At 45.0% G+C, this 17,973-nt stretch overlaps 1 protein-coding gene and 1 non-coding gene across 2 annotated transcripts in view; both read right to left on the bottom strand.

Moving 5' to 3' along the window:
• The window catches only part of LOC140460100 (uncharacterized), a 157,730-nt gene that overhangs the window by 53,371 nt on the left and 86,386 nt on the right, over positions 1 to 17,973 (bottom strand). The window lies entirely within an intron of this gene.
• On the bottom strand, positions 17,435 to 17,506 carry trnam-cau (transfer RNA methionine (anticodon CAU)). Its single transcript has one exon. It is a non-coding gene; the product is annotated as a tRNA-Met (tRNA).

Below are 17,973 nucleotides of genomic sequence, written 5' to 3'. Positions count from 1 at the left end.
TCACCAAGGAGCATGCGCAAGACGCTCCGTGAAGTTGCTGGTGTTACTGACAGGTTTTGTGCCCAAATGACAATCGGGGATAAGAAAGGCTGGAGCCACATTTTATATTTATCCTGCGACTCGACATTTTATTTGACTACTCATCTTTTCCTCAGGGTAGGGGACTCCTAAACTGGAGAGCATAGGTTGAAGGTGAGAGGGGAAAGATTTAAAAGGGACCTAAGGAGTAGAAAAAAAGTGTGAAAGTTAATTGCCCTCAAGAAGTGCCCTCTCCAAACCTGCACATCTTTGGATTGTGGGAAGAAACAGGGGCACCCAGAGGAATCCCACGCAGAGAAGGTGCAAACTCCACTCAGACAGTTACCAGAGACTGAGATCAAACCCGGGTCCCTAGCGCTATAAGGCAGCAGTGCCAGCCACTGAGCCTGTTCAGAAAAAGCAGCAATTGATTTATATTAGGGTGAGAGAGGAAAGGATTAAAAGGGACCTAAAGGGCAACTATTTCACGGAGCGGGTGGTGCGTGGATTGAATGAGCTGCCAGAGGAAGTGGTGGAGGCTGGTACAATTACAATATTCCAAAGGCATCTGGATGGGTATATGAACAGGAAGGTTTGGAGGGATAGGGGCCAAGAGCTGGCAAATGGGCCTAGATTAATTTAGGATATCCAATTGGCACGGAACAAACAGTTTGTTTCCATGCTCCACTACTCTATTTCAACATAGTCAGAACTGTTATGACACGGACTGCACCCCCTACTAATTTAAACCTAAAAAAGATTTACCCCATGTGGTAATGTGTTAATTCAAGAGGTAAGGAACTGTTTCTAAAAGTCACTATTTAAAGTTTTATTTAACGATCTAGGACACTAACTTGCAAGTGTTTAAATCTGCCGGGATTCTTCATACTGCCAAATCTATTCAAATCTGTCTAAACCAGTTCAAATCTCAGACGAAAGCCCCCAAATTTTAAAACATTGGGTGCAACCTCCCCCACCTAATTTAAACCAGTAACATGGAGAAGGTTTAATCCATGCAGTAATCTGTGAAAATTCAAGAACCAAGAAACTATTCCCAAAGGTCAGTATTTAAAGTAAAAATTAACAACTTTATTTATTAAAAGTCCAACGGAGAATAATTAATTAACAACTATTTACAACTCCTTTCTCTAACCTATCTTCTACCTTCCCCTGTATGACACCAGTCCAATAAAAAACCTTGATTAAGATTTGCCGAAAGATTCAAACTTCAAACCAGCCAGCTGTTAAATCTTCTCTTTGTATCTTCCTCTGTAGATTTGCTCTCCAGGTCAGTGTCGATGTTTTTTCTCTGTGCAGACTCCTTCTCTGGACAGGTACCTCTCAAAGAGTTCTCACTAGCAGCCTATATTTGTTGGTCGTTTGGCAGTTCTCCTGTAACTGTTCAACTTTATTTTTTGATTTTGTACTCCAAAGCATCAAATCATTTCATTGGTGTTAATATTAGATTAGATTAAATTCCCTACAGTGCGGAACCACACCGACCCTTTGAACAGTAACCCACCCAGACCCATTTCCCTCTGACGAATGCACCTAACACTATGGGCAATATAGCATAGCCAATTCACCTGACCTGCACATCTTTGGACTGTGGGAGGAAACTGGAGAACTCTGAGGAAACCCAAGCAGACACGGGGAGAATGTGCAAACTCCACACAGACAGTCACCCAAGGCTGGAATCGACCCTGGTGGTGTGAGGCAGCAGTGCTAACCAATATTCGCAAAATACTAAATTCAAACTTGATTGGAATTCAGTATTTTGGGGCAAGATTTAAATCAATTGGCCAAAATTGAGTATGTTTCTGTCTCCAGGCAACCCAGCTACTGAGCTGTTCGACCAAATGTTAAATTGTTACCTTGTTCAGAACGTTTGGTGCTCTGTCAGGTGGTTCTGCTCACTTTTCAACTCTCTTGAAGGGAGAATACACCTCTACACCTTATAACAGAACCAATTTTTCAAGACTAGGAATCAGCCATTCGCCCCTAACAGGCGAAAGTGAGTACTGCAGATGCTGAAGATTAGAGAGAAAAACGTGGTGCTGGAAAAGCACAGCAGGTCAGGCAACATCCAAGGAGTAGGAAAATTGACATTTCGGGAAAATTGACATTTCGGGCAAAAGCCTCATTCACCCCGAACAGCCTGTCCTTAACTGTACAGAGTTCAAAGCAAGTTTGAGAAAGATGGCTGCAGCTTTGTCTTAATATAAAATTGAACATGCGTTCAAACTTTAATGCTGTTTCTGAATATATTATTTTAGCTATTCTCAATTTGAAAGATCAGCCATTTCTCGTGCACCCCTATCTCCCAGGCAGTGTCATCACCAACCATTCTCTCTCTCTCTTCTGAGATGAGCTTGATACAGCGATCAAAGAGAGCTCGAGGCATGAGAAAGTTTAGTGGGAGTTGGAAGAGATACAGAATGGACAGGGTGACAGAGTGTGGGGGCCATTGAGAGACTGGGGAGAACAGAGGGTGGTGGGGGCGGAAAGGAAAGACTCGGGGGTCAAAGGGTGGAGGAAGACAATGAGGGCGAGAGAGAGAAAATGGGGGGCAGAGAGTTGCGGGGCGAGAGAGAATGGATGGGGGGAGTGGGTGGGGAGAGAGACAGCACAATTCCCACCTTCCCCAGGACTGGGGCAGTGTCCCATGAACTGGAACCTACTCCTCCCACAGCAGTCATTTTTCAATCCACATATGGCTAATGCAGGAGAATTATCTAATCCCTGCAGGCCATTTCACCTATCAAATTCACACCGACCTTCCACACAGCATCCCACCCAGACTCATCAACTTACATTACAGCCCTGCAGTTCCCCATGGCTAACCCACTCTAACCTGCACATACCTGGACACTTTAGCACAGCCGATCCATCCGAAACTGCAGATCCTTGGACAGAGAGGAAACCGGAGCACCCAGAGGTAACCCACGCAGACAGAAGGGGGAGAACATACCAAATTTCACACAGACAGTCACGAGAAGGTGGAATCAAATCACTTCTAACAATTCTCCCACACCTGCAAAACCCTGAGCACTATGGGTAATTTAGCAGGGCCAATCCACCCTAACCTGGGCAAAGATAAAAAAATCACATGACGCCAGTCCAACAGGTTTATTTGGAAGCACTAGCTTTCGGAGCACTGCTCCTTCATCAGGTGGTTGTGGAGTATAAGATCATAAGACACTGAGTTTACAACAAAACATTACAGAGTCATGCCACTGAAATGATACATTGAAGAAACCTGGATTGTAAAGTCTTTCATCTTTTAGAAAGAGTTGCTGGTGTCATTAATATGTAAACCCCAGAACTTCTTATAAGACACCTACTCGACATAACTTAAGGTTTTATAAGAAAAGATGACAACTCAGCTCAGACAATGCATTAAAGGTGTGAGGCCAGAGTCTGTCTGTATCCCAGTTTTTGAGTCAGACTGGTTCTATTTCCAAAGTGGAATTTATAAAATGTTCTATGTATTGTCTGCCTGCAGATTGTGCATTTTATGAGCAAAATGGAATGTATCTGCAAATACAAATTCACCTCATAGACCTTGGTGTGTGTGTGTGTGTGTGTGTGTGTGTGTGTGTGTGTGTGTGTGTGTGTGTGTGTGTGTGTGTGTGTGTGTGTGTGTGTGCTCACACATGAGAAAAAGTGTCTAGTTCCATACTGTATATCTCTATGTCTATTGCATAACAGATGCTTTATTTCTGTTGATGTAAATATTGTTATAAGTCATAGCTGGGTACTAATACTTAGATGTAAGGGAGAGACAATTCTTCATTTAGGGCACTATAAGAATCCTGGCAGACCCCTATTTCTAGTTTACTTGCCAATGAACCGACACAAGCACCTATTTAATTCTAACTATTCACCTTTTTTGTTATATTTTCTGGTATGATATTCTGTGTCTGGATGGTTGACAGGCTGGGAGAGTGTGGGTTGGATTTTGATTGACTGAATGATTTATTGTTCCGGAAGGTGTCAAAGGAGGTTAAAGCTTCAGCAGAAATGAAGCAGAGCTGAGAACGGACAACAACTGTGTGGGAACAGGGAGATCAATAGAGGACAAAGAAACCAGGACCTGAAATCCGAGCTGACACCAGACTACCCTGTGATCAGTACTTTGATTAGCAGGGTCAACCCTCTACCTTTACCTAGCTTCCCATTCGACTTGAATGCCACATCTCCCCTCAATATTTAGGATCCAATCCTTGTCATCCTGAAGCCATGTCTCTGTAAGGAGTCCCAGATCAAAATCATTCTCTTCAATGTGTGCAGTCAATTCATTCACTTTTGTTACGTTGCAGCACTGTTACGACACGGGGTAACCCCCTCTGCTAAATTAAACCATCAACACGGAAATGATTCACCTGATGCAGTAATTTGTAAAAGTTTTAGAGGCAAAGAACTATTCCAGAGGTAAATATTTAAAGTATAAAATAACAACTTTACTCTTTATGTCCAACACAGAGTATTAAAACTCACAAAAATGCCTGGTTTTATAGTCCAAAACATCGGATCATTTTATTGGTGTCAATATTATCAAAATACTTAATTCAAACTTGATTGGACTTTGGTATTTTGGGGCAAAATTTAATCTGATTGGCCAAATTTGAATTAGTTTGTGCCTCATGGCAACCCAGTTGCTGTATTTGTGTTGACCAAATATTACAATCTCATCTTGTTTAGAACACTTTGTTCTGCTCGATTTTTTAACTCTCTTAAAGGTAAGTACCTCTACTCCTTCATAACAAGCACACATTCAGATACTGACCTTTTAGTTTTATTGTTTGTAATCTTTTGAATCCAGTTTTAATTGCTGGTACATTTTTCCTCCTTGTTCCTTTCTATTGTTCTCTGACGTCCATTTTCCACATCACTACATTGCTCACCTGCCTTGATTTGGATTGGCCTTGCGAAATTGCCCATAGTGGCCAGGGATGTACAGGTTAGGTGGGTTAGCCAATGGGAAATGCAAGGTTATAGTTTCGTAGTAATAGAAGCAGGAGTAGGCCATTTGTACTGTTGAGCCTGCTTCACCATTTATTGAGATCGTGGCTGATCTATCCATCATCTCAGCTCTTCTTACTTGCATTATCCCGAACCCCTGATTCCCTAAGGGGTGGGGTGGGAGGGGTGTATGAGCAGGATGCTCTTCGGAGGGGTCAGAATGGACTTGATGGGCTGAATAGCCTTCTTCCACACTGTAGGGCTTCTATGATTTACCGCAGTTGTGTTTGCCTCAGATCACAGCTCCCAGAATCTCCCACCTTCTGCAAATCGAAAGACAAATCCCACCCTGCCCTCTCGTATGTATGTTATCTAAATGCTTAATCGTTTCTAGTGAACACAGCCCACACCTCCCTCTGCTGCCAGTCACCTTTACAATGCTGATGAAACAATGCCATTCCTGCAGGGATGAAAACCCAAAGGCTTCTAACAATACCAGTTATACACAGCTCCTTCTGATGGACAGCATTGGAAATACAATGTTGGAGGCTGGCGGAAATGAGCAGTTTCACTCAAAAATCCACCTAACCCTTCACTGGGCACCCCAATCAGCACACTGTCCTTCCTGCTGGGAAGCCTTAAAGCACTTCACCCCCACAGTGCAATGAATTCCCACTTTCCACCAAAATCCTAGATGTACTCACGTACTCAGTTGCTGTCTCACCAATGAAATACTTCATTGTCACTTCTTCTGCTTCCAGTAAACATCTTTGAAAGCTGCTCTGAAAGTCCCGTCTTCACAACAACACTTCTGCTTTCACGCAAGATGATTAAAGTCATACAGCACAGAAACATAGCCTTCGGTCCAACTCATCCATGCCAACCATATCCTAAACTCATCTAATCCCATTTGCCAGCATTTGGCCTGTATCCCTCTAAATCCTTCTTATTCACGTACCCATCCAGATACCTTTTCAATGTTGTAATTGTAGTAGCCTCCACTACTTCCTCTGGCAGCTCATTCCAAACATGCACTACCCTCTGTGTGAAAAAGTTGCCCTTCAGGTCCATTTTAAATCTTTCCCCTTTCACGTGAAACCTATGCCCTCTAGATTAGATTAGATCACATTACAGTGTGGAAACAGGCCCTTCGGCCCAACAAGTCCACACCGACCCGCCAAAGCGCAACCCACCCATACCCCTACCCCTACCCCTACATTTACCCCTTACCTAACACTACAGGCAATTTAGTATGGCCAATTCACCTGACCCACACATCTTTGTGACTGTGGGAGGAAACCGGAGCAAACCCACGCAGACATGGGGAGAACGTGCAAACTCCACACAGAGAGTCGCCGGAGGTGGGAATTGAACCAGGATCGCTGGAGCTGTGAGGCAGCAGTGCTAACCACTGTGCCACCGTGCTGCTCTAGGTTTGGAGTCGCCTACCATGGGGAAAAGATTTTGGCTGTCCAACCTATCTATACCCCTTATAAACTTCTGTAAGCTCACCCATCAGCCTCCAATGCTCCAGGGAAATTATCCTATCTTCCTATCGCTCAAAACCTCCATCTCTGCCTACATCTTTGTAAATCTTTTCTGAACCCTTTTAAGTTTCACAACATTCTTCCAGAGGAGGGCAGCTGGAATTGCACACAGTTTTCAAAAAGTGGCCAAACATGACCTCCCAACCCCTGTACTCAATGCTCTGATCAATAAAGGAAAGCGTACCAAATGCCTTCTTCACAATCCTGTCTCCCTGCAATTCCACTTTCAAGGAATTATGAACTGCAAGGACACTTTGTTTAGCAACACTCCCCATTAACTATGTAAGTCGTGCCCTGATTTGCCTTACAAAATGTAACACCTCACACATTTATCTAAATTAAACTCATTTTGCCACTCCTTGGCCCATCAGGCCATCCGATCAATTCTAATTTATATTGAACTTTGTTTCCTCTCTCATCCCCTAAAAGCTGAGAATCTCCATCCCACACACACTTCCTCCATTCTGCTGAACCTAATTCCTGCTGTAACTCATCCTGAAGGGTGTGGTTCATGCTGATTAACAGGCCCACACTCGGGGAGGGGTGAGATCTAATTCAAACAGACAGAATTCTGAATGGCCTGGACAGAGTGTACATGGGGAAGATGTTCCTATTGGTCGGAGAGTCTAGGACCTGAGGGCACAGCATCAGAGTAAAAGGAATATCTTTTAGAACAAAGATAAGGTGAAACATTTTCAGCCGGTGAGTGGTGAATATGTGGAATTCATTGCTACAGAAGGCTGTGGAGGCCAGGTCACTGAGTAGATTTAAGATGGAGATAGATAGGTTCTTGAGTATCAAAGGGGATCAAGGGTTACAGGGAGAAAGTGGGAGAATGGGATTGAGACACTTATCAGCCAGAACTTAATAGTGGAGCAGCCCTAATGGGCTGAGGGGCCTAATTTCTGCTCCTGTGTTTTATGGTCTCTTGCTGTTCTGGACGAGGAGTGTGCAAATTGGGAGCAGGAATAGGCCATTGAGCCTGTCGAGCTTGCATCAGCATAGAACAGATCATAAGTAGATCTGAGTATACCGACGTAAAAGGTAAAAACAAGGACTGCAGATGCTGGAAACCAGAGTCGAGATTAGAGTGGTGCTGGAAAAGCACAGCAGGTCAGGCAGCTCCTCGGATGCTGCCTCACCTGCCATGAATATACCTACATTCAGGTTAATAAGCTGGAAATTTTTCCACTAGAGCAGAGGAGGATTATAAAATCGTGAGGGGTATAGATGAGGTGAACAGCTAAAATCCTTTCTCTAGGCTGAGGGTTCAAGACTACAGAGCAAATTTTGAAAGAGAGAGAGGAGAAAGATTTTGAAAGGACATGACGGTCGCCATTCCTTTCCACCCCACCCCCCCCCCCCCCACCCCCACCCCCACCCCCCAAGGCATTTGGATTGGTCTATAATAGAAGGGGTTCGAGGGATATGGGCCCAGGGCTGGCAAATACACTAAATTAGGATAACTGGTAGGCATGGACAAATTGGACCGAAGGGTATGTTTCTATGTTGTACATCTGTAGGAGTCCAATATAAACGGTTCAGAGGGATATAGGTTAAACACAGGCAGGTGGGTCCAGTTTAGTTTGAGAACATAGTCAGCATGGACTAGTTGGACTGAAGGGTCTGTTTCTATAACTGATCTGGATTGGTCTTGCCTTCCCCCATAACCATCACTTCTTTGTTGTTCAAAAATCAGATGAACTCAGCCTTGGATATATTCAGTTACGCCCGAACTGCAGGAAGGCGTCCCCACTTCTGAACTCAATTCCTCTTGCTAATATACCACTTGCTTTACTCACTACTTGCTGCACCTGTCTGACAACTTGCACTGACTGGATTAGAAGGACGCAGAGGCCCCTTTGTTCATCCACACATCATTACTGATGAAAGGCTCGAGCCTGAAATGTCAATTCTCCTGTATTTGCCATTGAAAAAAATACCTGGACTAACTTTCCAAGAGTCTGTCCTCTCCCTGGATTCACTCCGTTTCCCTTCAGTTCCTGCAAGTCAACAGCTCAACCCCAGAATAGAAAAGGGGTTGAGAAAAGAGTGTGTTGTACTCACAGATGTTGGACAGAGGAAGGAAGCTGCAGTCTGGGGTGAAGCTCAATCTTCATTCAGAGAGAGAGGAGCAGCAGCTGGAGCAATTTCAGAAGTTCATGGCCCTACTTCCGCATCCTGACAGTGGGTTTGCTGTGATTGGCAGGACCAGTCGCCATCCGGTCATCCAGAGCTTCTCATTGGTCCATCAAAACAAGGTCAAGTAGTGTTTCCGCTTGTTGCGTGAGCATGCGTAATGTTTTGCTGACACCGTGGCACATGCGCAGTGCATTGCTGACACCGAGAAGCATGCGCAGTATGGAGATGTTGGCATTACTGACAGATTTTCAAAGTTAACAATCACACAATGCCACGTTGTGGCCCGACAGGTTTATCTGGAATCACTAGTTTTCGAAGCGCTGCTCCTTCATCGGTTGCTTGTGGAGCAGAATCATAACACACAGACTTTATAGCAACAGGATTGCAGTGTCATGGAATGGAATATCAAACAACTTTAGCTGACCTCTACCATCTTTTAGAACGACCATGTTGGTTTTGATTCCTTCACATGTAAATTCCAGAACTTTTCAAAAGTTACGTTCTCAAAATAGCTTTTAACAATAGGTGTCATCTCAATCAGATAATGCATTGAAGGTGTTAAGTTAAAGTCTGTCTGTGTCCCAAGGTTAGGTCAGACGGATTCTATTTCTATCGTGGTATTACAGAATCTTACGTGTCTGAGTTTTTGAGCAAAATTAAATGCGATTATGCAAGTACAAATTCAACCCACAAACTTTTATGTGTGTGAGTGTGTGCAGGAGAAACCGAGTGATCATGTGTGTGTGAGAGAGTGTAATGGGGTATAAGTCTGTGAGAGGGTGTGTGTGAGAGAGAGAGCATTTGAGAGAGCGCATGTGTATGAGAGAGAGTCTGTGTGAGTGTGTTGGTTTGGAGGAGCACGTATTTGTGTGAATGCATGCTTGTGTGTGTATGTGTGTGAGAGAGAGAGAGAGAGAGAGACAGACAGACAGACAGGCAGAGAGAGAGAGAAAATGTATATTATAGTGGGGTCACCTGTAGTGTGACATGAACACAAGGTCCTGGTTGAGGCCATCTCCATGGGTATTGAATTTGGCTATCAGCCTCTGCCTAGCCACTTTCGGTTGTTGCCCATCCTGAAGTCTACCTTGAAGGATGGTCATTCGAAGGTCCAAGGCTGAATGTCCCGGACCGCTGTCGTGTTCCCCGACTGGGAGGGAACACTCCTGGCTGGTGATTGTTGCGCAGTGTCCATTCATCTGTTGCTGTAGCCTCTGCTCGGTCTCGCCAATATACCAAGACTCAGGGCATCATTGCCTGCAGCGTATGAGATAAAACAATGTTGGCTGAGTCACATGAGTACCTGCTGCACTCATGGTAGGTGGTGTCCCCACGTGTAATGGTGGTAATCGTGTCAATACTCTGATACGTCTTTTCATCATCTGCCGTGACAGAGTTGTATCGTGTTGTCCTGAAGGCCAGGCAGTTTTCTGAGAACAATTATCTGTTTAAAGTTTGGCAGTTGTTTGAAGGCGAGAAGTGGAGGCGTGGGGAAGGTCTTGGCGAGGTGCTCATTCTCATCAATAATGTGTTGCAGGCTGTGAAGAACATGGCGTAGTGTTTCGGCTCCTGAGAAGTACTGGACAACAAATGGTACCATTTTGGTTGCAGCTCGTGTCTGTCTCCCAAAGGAAGTCATTCCAGTTTCTTGCTGTGACACATTGGAAGTGGCAGTTGATGAGTTGAACATTGTACCCCGTTCTTATGAGAGCATGCTTGTGTACTTCCAAGTGTCTGCCATGTTCCTCCTCACCTGAACAGATCCTATGTATGTGAAGGGCTTGTCCAGAGGGGGTAACTGTTTTAATATGTTTCACTAGAGAAGTGAGGCACTGTCAGGTTATCCGTGGGTTTGCGGGACAGAGAAGTGCTGAGCTATCCATCCTTGATAGAGCTGCATGTGTTCAAAAATGAGACAGATACTAAAGAGTGTGGCGAGTGTGATGGTGGGATGAAACTTGTTAATATCACAGTATCGTTGTTTCAGTGACTCCTCACCATGGGTCCAGAGGAAGAAATGTCATCAATATATCTGGTGTATAGTGTTGGTTGGAGGTCCGCCACCTGCTGTGGTGAGATTCAAAGCCGGGAGTCCCCAGAACTGGGTTATTAATGCAGTCGATAACGGCACTCGGCCGAAGCTCCTTCAATCACCCTGCGATGGTCGGTGAACTCACTGATGTCTCTACAGGTGGGAGGAGCGGGTGAAGCCCTTCCCGTACAGTGAGCAAGTGAACGGTCTCTTTGATCCTCCAAGCTGAGTAACTGGTGTGAAGTACTGTACTTTTCACAGTCACCGCACTGAATCTCCCTCATTCGGGTGTATCAGTATTCTTCCTGCCACACCAGTGTCCAAGCAGACAAAAGCAAACATTTCTTCTCGACTGGAATGGCTGCTGATATTCAAGTCCCAATGAATCAAGTGGCTCTGTCCGAAGCTGATGTATCTTTTGGTTTCAGATTTCTTTCCCCATGTCTTCCTGCAAAAGAAATCATGAAATAAGTCATGGTCGGTACAGTCAAATGAACATAACGTCGGTGACAATTCCTTAGATTGCCAGATACCTGCTGATCATATATTATCCATGACTCAGAAACCTGAAAACACTCATTCAGCAAGGTAGCATTAGGAATATAAAGAGGAAAACTTCATTTAGGTGACAATGACCTGGAACAACCTTCCTACAAAGGTGCTGGAAATGGAGCTGAATCAAGGGTATGAAAATGAAATGTCAAGGCTGCTTCAGGAAAGAAAGCCAGTAAAGTTGCCGAAAGACTTCCTGCTGACCTGTTCAATAAAAATGAATACAAGAAATACAGGATGTAATTCCATTACTATATTAGAAGGTGAAAAATCATAGCCATGCAGCGTGTACAACAGCGAATATCAGATATACACCATATGAAGCAATCATAAAATCCCTGCAGTGCAGAAAAAGGCCATTTGGCCCATTGAGCCTACTCCACCATTCTTTAAGGTCATGGCTGATCTATCCATCATCTCAGCTCCTCTTACCTGCATATTCCTGACTACCCTAAATTCACCTACCATCCAAAATCCCATCGATTGTCTTGAATATGCCTGCTTGTATTGTTTCCTTGGGCAAAGACTTCCACAGATTCACCACTCTCCAGGAAACATAGTTCCTCCTCCTATGCCTAAAACCTACCCCTAATCTTGTTACTTAGTCTAACCCACCAGCAGAAACAACGAGATAGGGTGAGTCTGGGTGGCATGCTGTTCGATGGGTCAGTGTGGACTTGATGGGTTGAATGTCCTCCTTCCACACTGTAGGGCTTCTATGATTTACTGCAGTTGTGTTTGTCCAGAACCACAGCTCCCACAACCTCCCAACTTCTGCAAATTGAAAAACAAGTCCCACTCAGCCCTCTCATATGTGTGTTATCTAACTGCTTCATCGCTTCCAGTGAATAGAGCGCACACCTCCCACTGCTGCCAGTGACCTTGACAATGCTGATACAATAATGCAATACCTGCAGTACTGAAAACCGTAAGACTTCTGATGATACCAGTTAATGATTCACCGCTCCTTCTGATGCACAGCATTGGAAATACATTGTTGGGGGCTGAACGAAATGAGCAGTTTAAAACACAAACCCACCTAACCCTTCACTAGGCTTCCCGCTCAGGACACTTTACTTGAAACACTTCAACTCCACATGGCAACAAATTCCCACATTCCATCAAAATCCTGGATGTCCTCACTTACTCAGTTGCTGTCTCTCAAATGAAAGATTTCATTGTAGCTTCTGCTCCCAGTAAGGACAAAATATCTTTGAAAGCTGCTCTGAAATTCCAGTCTTCACAACAATATTTCTGCTTTCCTTCAGTCCAAATTGTCTGTGCTGACCAGATATCCCAAATTAACATAGTCCCATTTGTCAGCACTTAGCCTATATCCCTCTCAATTCACCCTGTTCCCAGATGCTATTTAAAATGCTGTAATTATACCAGCTTCCAACACTTCCTCTGGCAGCTCATTCCACGCTTGCATCAGTCTGTGTGAGAAAGTTGTCCATAAGGTTCCTTTTAAATCTTTCCCCTCTCACCTCAAATCTGTGCCCTCTAGTTTTGGACTTCCCTACTATGTGGAAATGTTTTTGGCTATTCACCCTATCCATGTTCCTTATGAACTTCTATAAGGTCACCCCACAGCCTCCAATGCTCCAGGGAAAACAGCCCCGGCTTATTCAGCCTCTCTCGAGAGCTCAAACGCTCCAACTCTGGCAATAGCCTTGTAAATCTTTGCCAAACCCTTTCAAAGGTTCACAACACTTTTCCTGTAGCAGGGTAACCAGAACTGAACACAGTATTCCAAAAGTGGTCTAATCAATGTCCAGTACATGGGCAACATGACCTCCCAACATCTGTACTGAAATGCACAGACCTATAAAGGCAAGCACATCAAACACCTCCTTCGCAATCCTGTCTACCTGCGACTCCACTTTCAAGAAACTATGAACCAGAACTCCAAGGTATCTGGTCAACAACACTCGTCATTAACTTTGCAGATCCTGCCCTGATCTGCCTTTCCAAGATCAAAATTTCAAAATGAGGTTGAGAAACGTATCAGTTGTGATTGAATGGTGGAGTAGATCTGAAGGGCTGAATTGCCTAATTTCTTCACCTATGTCATATGGTCTCTTGCTGTCCTGGGCACAGAGTGAGAGAATTGGGAGCAGGAATAGGTCATTTGGTCTTTCCAGTCGGCACCAGCATTCAACAATTCATAACTGGATATAAATATACCGGCATCTCGGTGGATAGGGTGGGATTTTTTTCACTGTAGCATCGGAGGTTGAGAGATTACCTTAGAGAGGATTATAAAATTTTCAGGGGTATCGATGAGGTGAACAGCAGGTATTCTTTCCCCGGGATGGGTGTTTCAAGGTTCGGGAGCAAACTTTGAAGATGAGAGAAGAAATATTTTAAAAAGACATGAGGGGCACCTTTTTATTTTAAGACAGAAAATTGGTTCTCATGTGGTATCAATGTCCAGAGGAGGTGGTGGATGCAGGTACAGTTACAGTGTTTAAAAGACATTTGGATAAGTACAAAGAGTCCTAGAGATGTACAGCATGGAAACAGACCCTTCGGTCCAACCCGTCCATGCTGACCAGATATCCCAACCCAATCTAGTCCCACCTGCCAGCACCCGGCCCATATCCCTCCAAACCCTTCCTATTCATATACCCAGCCAAATGCCTCTTAAATGTTGCAATTGTAATAGGAAAGGTTCAGAGAGTCTGGGCGAAACACTGGCAGGTGGGACTAGTTTAGTTTCAGAACACAGTCAGCACGGACTAGTTGGACTTAATGGTCTGTTTCTATGCTGTATGACTGTAACTGGTCTATACTGGTCTTAAAACCATTTTCTTACCTTCCCCAAATACCCATCCACTTCTTTGTTCTTCAAAGTCAAATGAACTCAGCCTTGAATACATTCAATGACTGACCTAACTGCAGGAAGACAGCCCCACTTCTGAACTCAACTTCTCTTGCTAATATATCACTTGCCTTGCTGATTGCTTGCTGCTCCTGTCTGACCACTGGCAGTGACTGGTGTAGAAGGACGCTGAGACCCCTTTTTCCATCCACACATCATTCCTGATGAAGGGCTCGTGCCCAAAACATTGACTCTCCTCCTCCTCAGTTGCTGCCTAACCTGCTGTGCTTTTCCAGCGCCACACTTTTCAACTCTGACCTCCATCATCTCACTTTCACCCCATCTCAACATATCACCATTTAAACAATGCGCCTCCTCTCTGCGTTTTTTTAAACATCAAAGGTTATAGATTGTGTCACTGCATTTGCCATGTGTTTGCAAATTGAAACACAGACCTGGATCAACTTTTCCAGATGCTGTCCCCTCCCTCGATTCACTCTTTCCTTTCAGTTGCTGCAAGTTAACAATTGAACTCCAGAATGAAACAAAAAATGGAAAAAGTGGTGAGAAACAGACTGTTGTACTCACAAAAGTGAGACAGAGGAAGGAAGTTACAGTCTGGGGTGAAGTTCACAGAGAAAGGAGCAGCAGCAGCTTCAGAGCTCACGGTCCAACCTCCACATTTCGACAATGGCCGGCCCTGATTGGCAGGAGGACCAGTCTCCTTCCGGTCCTCCAAGGTTCTTCATTGGTCCATGGGAAGAAGCTGACGCGCAGTTTCTGCGGTCACCAAGGCATATGCGCAGTGCTTTGCTGACACTGGTGGTCATGCGCAGTGCTTGCTGACACTGCGGAGCATGCTCAGTGTGCAGGGATTTGTTAGAAATTTTAAAGTTAAAAATCACAAAATACCTGGTTATAGTCTAACAGACTTATTTGGAAGCACTAGCTTTCAGAGCGCTGCTCCTTCATCAGGTGGTTGTGGAGTATAAGATCGTAAGACACAGAATTTATGATCTTATACTCCACAAGCACCTGATGAAGGAGCGGCGCTGCAAAAGCTGGTGCTTCCAAACAAGCCGATTGGACTGTAACCTGGTGTTGTGTGATTTTTAACTTCGTACACCCCAGTCCAACACGGGCACCTTCAGATCACGACAAATTTTAAGTGTCCAAATGGGAATACGAGAGAAAAATATCAAAGCAATTTTTTGTCGAAATGTTTTTTTCCCCTGTGCCTTGACATGTTATTCCTTTTGCATTTTATCTGGCTGCTCAACGTTTCTGTCTTTTCCCCAGGGTAGAGGTATTCCAAAACTACAGGGTATAGGTTTAGGGCGAGGGGAAAAGATTTTAAAAGATTTAAAAGACTAGGCATATAACATTCACTCCTTACAGGGTGAAAGTGAGGACTGTAGAAGCTGGAGATTAGGGTCGAGAGTGTGGTGCTGGAAAAGCACAGCAGGTCAGGCAGCATCTGAGGAGCAGGAGAATCGACGTTTTGGGCAAAACCCTTCATCAGGAAATAGCCATGGGGAACTGCAGGGCTGTAGCGTAATCGAGTGAGTCTAAGTGGGATGCTGTTGGGAAGGTCGGTGTGAATGGCCTGTAGGGATGATATGCCTTAGCCATGCTTATATTGAGAAATGGTTGCTCCAAATCTGCTGTGGAAAGAGTGGGTTCCAGTTCGTGGGACACTGACACCAGTCCTGGGGAAGGTGGGATTTGTGCTGTCTTTCGCTTCCCATTCTGCCCCTTGTCCATTTTCTCCCCACCCACTGCCCCCGCCCTTTCTCCCCTCTTCACACTGCACCCCAATTCTCTCCCCAACCCTCTGAACCCGTCATTCTCTACTCCCTAACCTCTGTCCCCACTCCATTTCTCTCCCTTCTCCACCACCACCATTGCCCCCGTCCGTCCTTTCTCGTGCCTCAGCCCTCTTTGATCTAGTGGCCGAGCAGAGGCTGATAGCCAAGTTTAGAACACATGAGGATGTCCTCAGCCGAGACCCTGGGTTCACGTCACACTACAGGAGACTCAGCGACACAATACACTCTCTCACACACAAGCACACTCTCTTACATACTCACACGCTCGTGCAGACCCTCTCTGATAGACATGCTCTCTCTCAGACACACAGTAATACATCCCCACACTCAAACCTACGCATGCACCATCTCACATGCTTATACTCCATCACACACACACTGTACCCAGCATGCACACGCACACACACGCTCTCTCTCATGCATGCAGTCACATATAGAAGTCTTTGGGGTGAATCTGTGTTTGCAGGATTATATATTTGGAAATAGAACCAGTCTCACTCAAGATTAGGATACAGATAGACCCTCCCCTCACAGCTTTCATGCATTGTCTGACCTGAGGTGTCACCTCCTTTTATAGAACCTTAAATTACCTGAAGAATGTGACTTTTAAAAAGTTCTGGGATTTACAGATTAATGAACCGAAATCTACAACCCGTTTTAAAAGATGAAAACCTCAACAGCAATCTCGGATTCTTCAATATATCATTTATGTTGCTCACACTATAATATTTTATTCGATATTCTGGGTCTTATCCTCCTCCTCCACAGAAACCATAGGTTCAAGGAGATCTGTCCCAACTTTCCAATCTACCTTCAGAACTGACACTCCTCAGGCGCGGCACCATTCACGTCAACCTGTTCATACCCTGAGACCAACGAGCCACATGCCATGGGCGCAGCCAGCTCCAGAAGCAGCTGAGACTTGCTCAGTACGAAATACATTGTACATTACTCCCAGAATTTAAAGCAGCAACGAGTTTCAAGAACATCTGCTTCTCAGTCTGTCTCCTGCTCCCAGGACACTGCTGTTTGTCCCGTCCCCAGGGACCGGGGTCTCTCCACTCGCGGATAATTGAACCATTTTGTTTCTACTTGCAAGCTGTGCTGGTGGAAGGCAGAGCCCATTCACTCTTCTGTTCTCTCTCCCTATCACTTGGGGTAGGAGACGTCATTGACACGAACGCATCAAATTGCAACTTTGAACTTGTCCTACTCTGTCTCTCTGAGGTTCTTCACAATCGGTGGTATCCGTCCGAATAGTGGGGGACGATGTCTGAGTCGTGATGCGGTTTCTGAAATGCTTGTCATTGACGTCTGAACCAGGGTGGCGAATTACTGCAGGGAATGGCCGAAACCGCTACCAGCTCATTAGCATCGCAGAGAACCGGTTTTGCGATTCAGTTCAGAGGAAACCGACCAAGAACAGAACACCACTGAGACCTCTAAAACCCACGCCGTTTGAACATCGGCAAATAGATGCAAAGGCAGCTTGCTGAAGAAAGCAAATCAAGGTGACAGTGAACGATAGCAGAGGATGGTTTCGATCCATCGACCTCTGGGTTATGGGCCCAGCACGCTCCCGCTGCGCCACTCTGCTGCCGCTGGGGGAGCTGGTTGCACAGAACACTTCAGGTTTTTGTCTGGCACGCGGCAGGCACCTTCGAGCCTGATGTCAAAGACCTCCACTACTGTCGTGTGATATGCTGTTTCGCAGACGTATGGAGGCTGTGTAAATATAAACTTTTTTCTAAATTCCCACATTCTGTCGGTCGAACTGTGATTTCACACTGAATCACAACATGTGTCACAGCGCAGACGGTGGCTCTGCGGCCCACCTTCGCTCTGCTGGTTCTACACTTAAGTAAACGTGTGACTCTAGTCGTTTCATTCTCTCGCCTTCTCAGCGGAAATCTGCACATCTGAACGTGACCACCGAATTCCCTTTTGGGTCCATTGAATCTTCCTCTTTGTCAATGTCAGACAGGGACTTACTGACCCTCACCACTCCCCGTACGAAAACGTTCTTCCTAATGTCACTTTTACTTCTTTTCCTCGTGACTTAAA

This window comes from Chiloscyllium punctatum, chromosome 36 (assembly GCF_047496795.1).
Source record: "Chiloscyllium punctatum isolate Juve2018m chromosome 36, sChiPun1.3, whole genome shotgun sequence".
NCBI lineage: Eukaryota > Metazoa > Chordata > Chondrichthyes > Orectolobiformes > Hemiscylliidae > Chiloscyllium > Chiloscyllium punctatum.
This window is presented reverse-complemented; position numbering and strand designations above follow the sequence as displayed.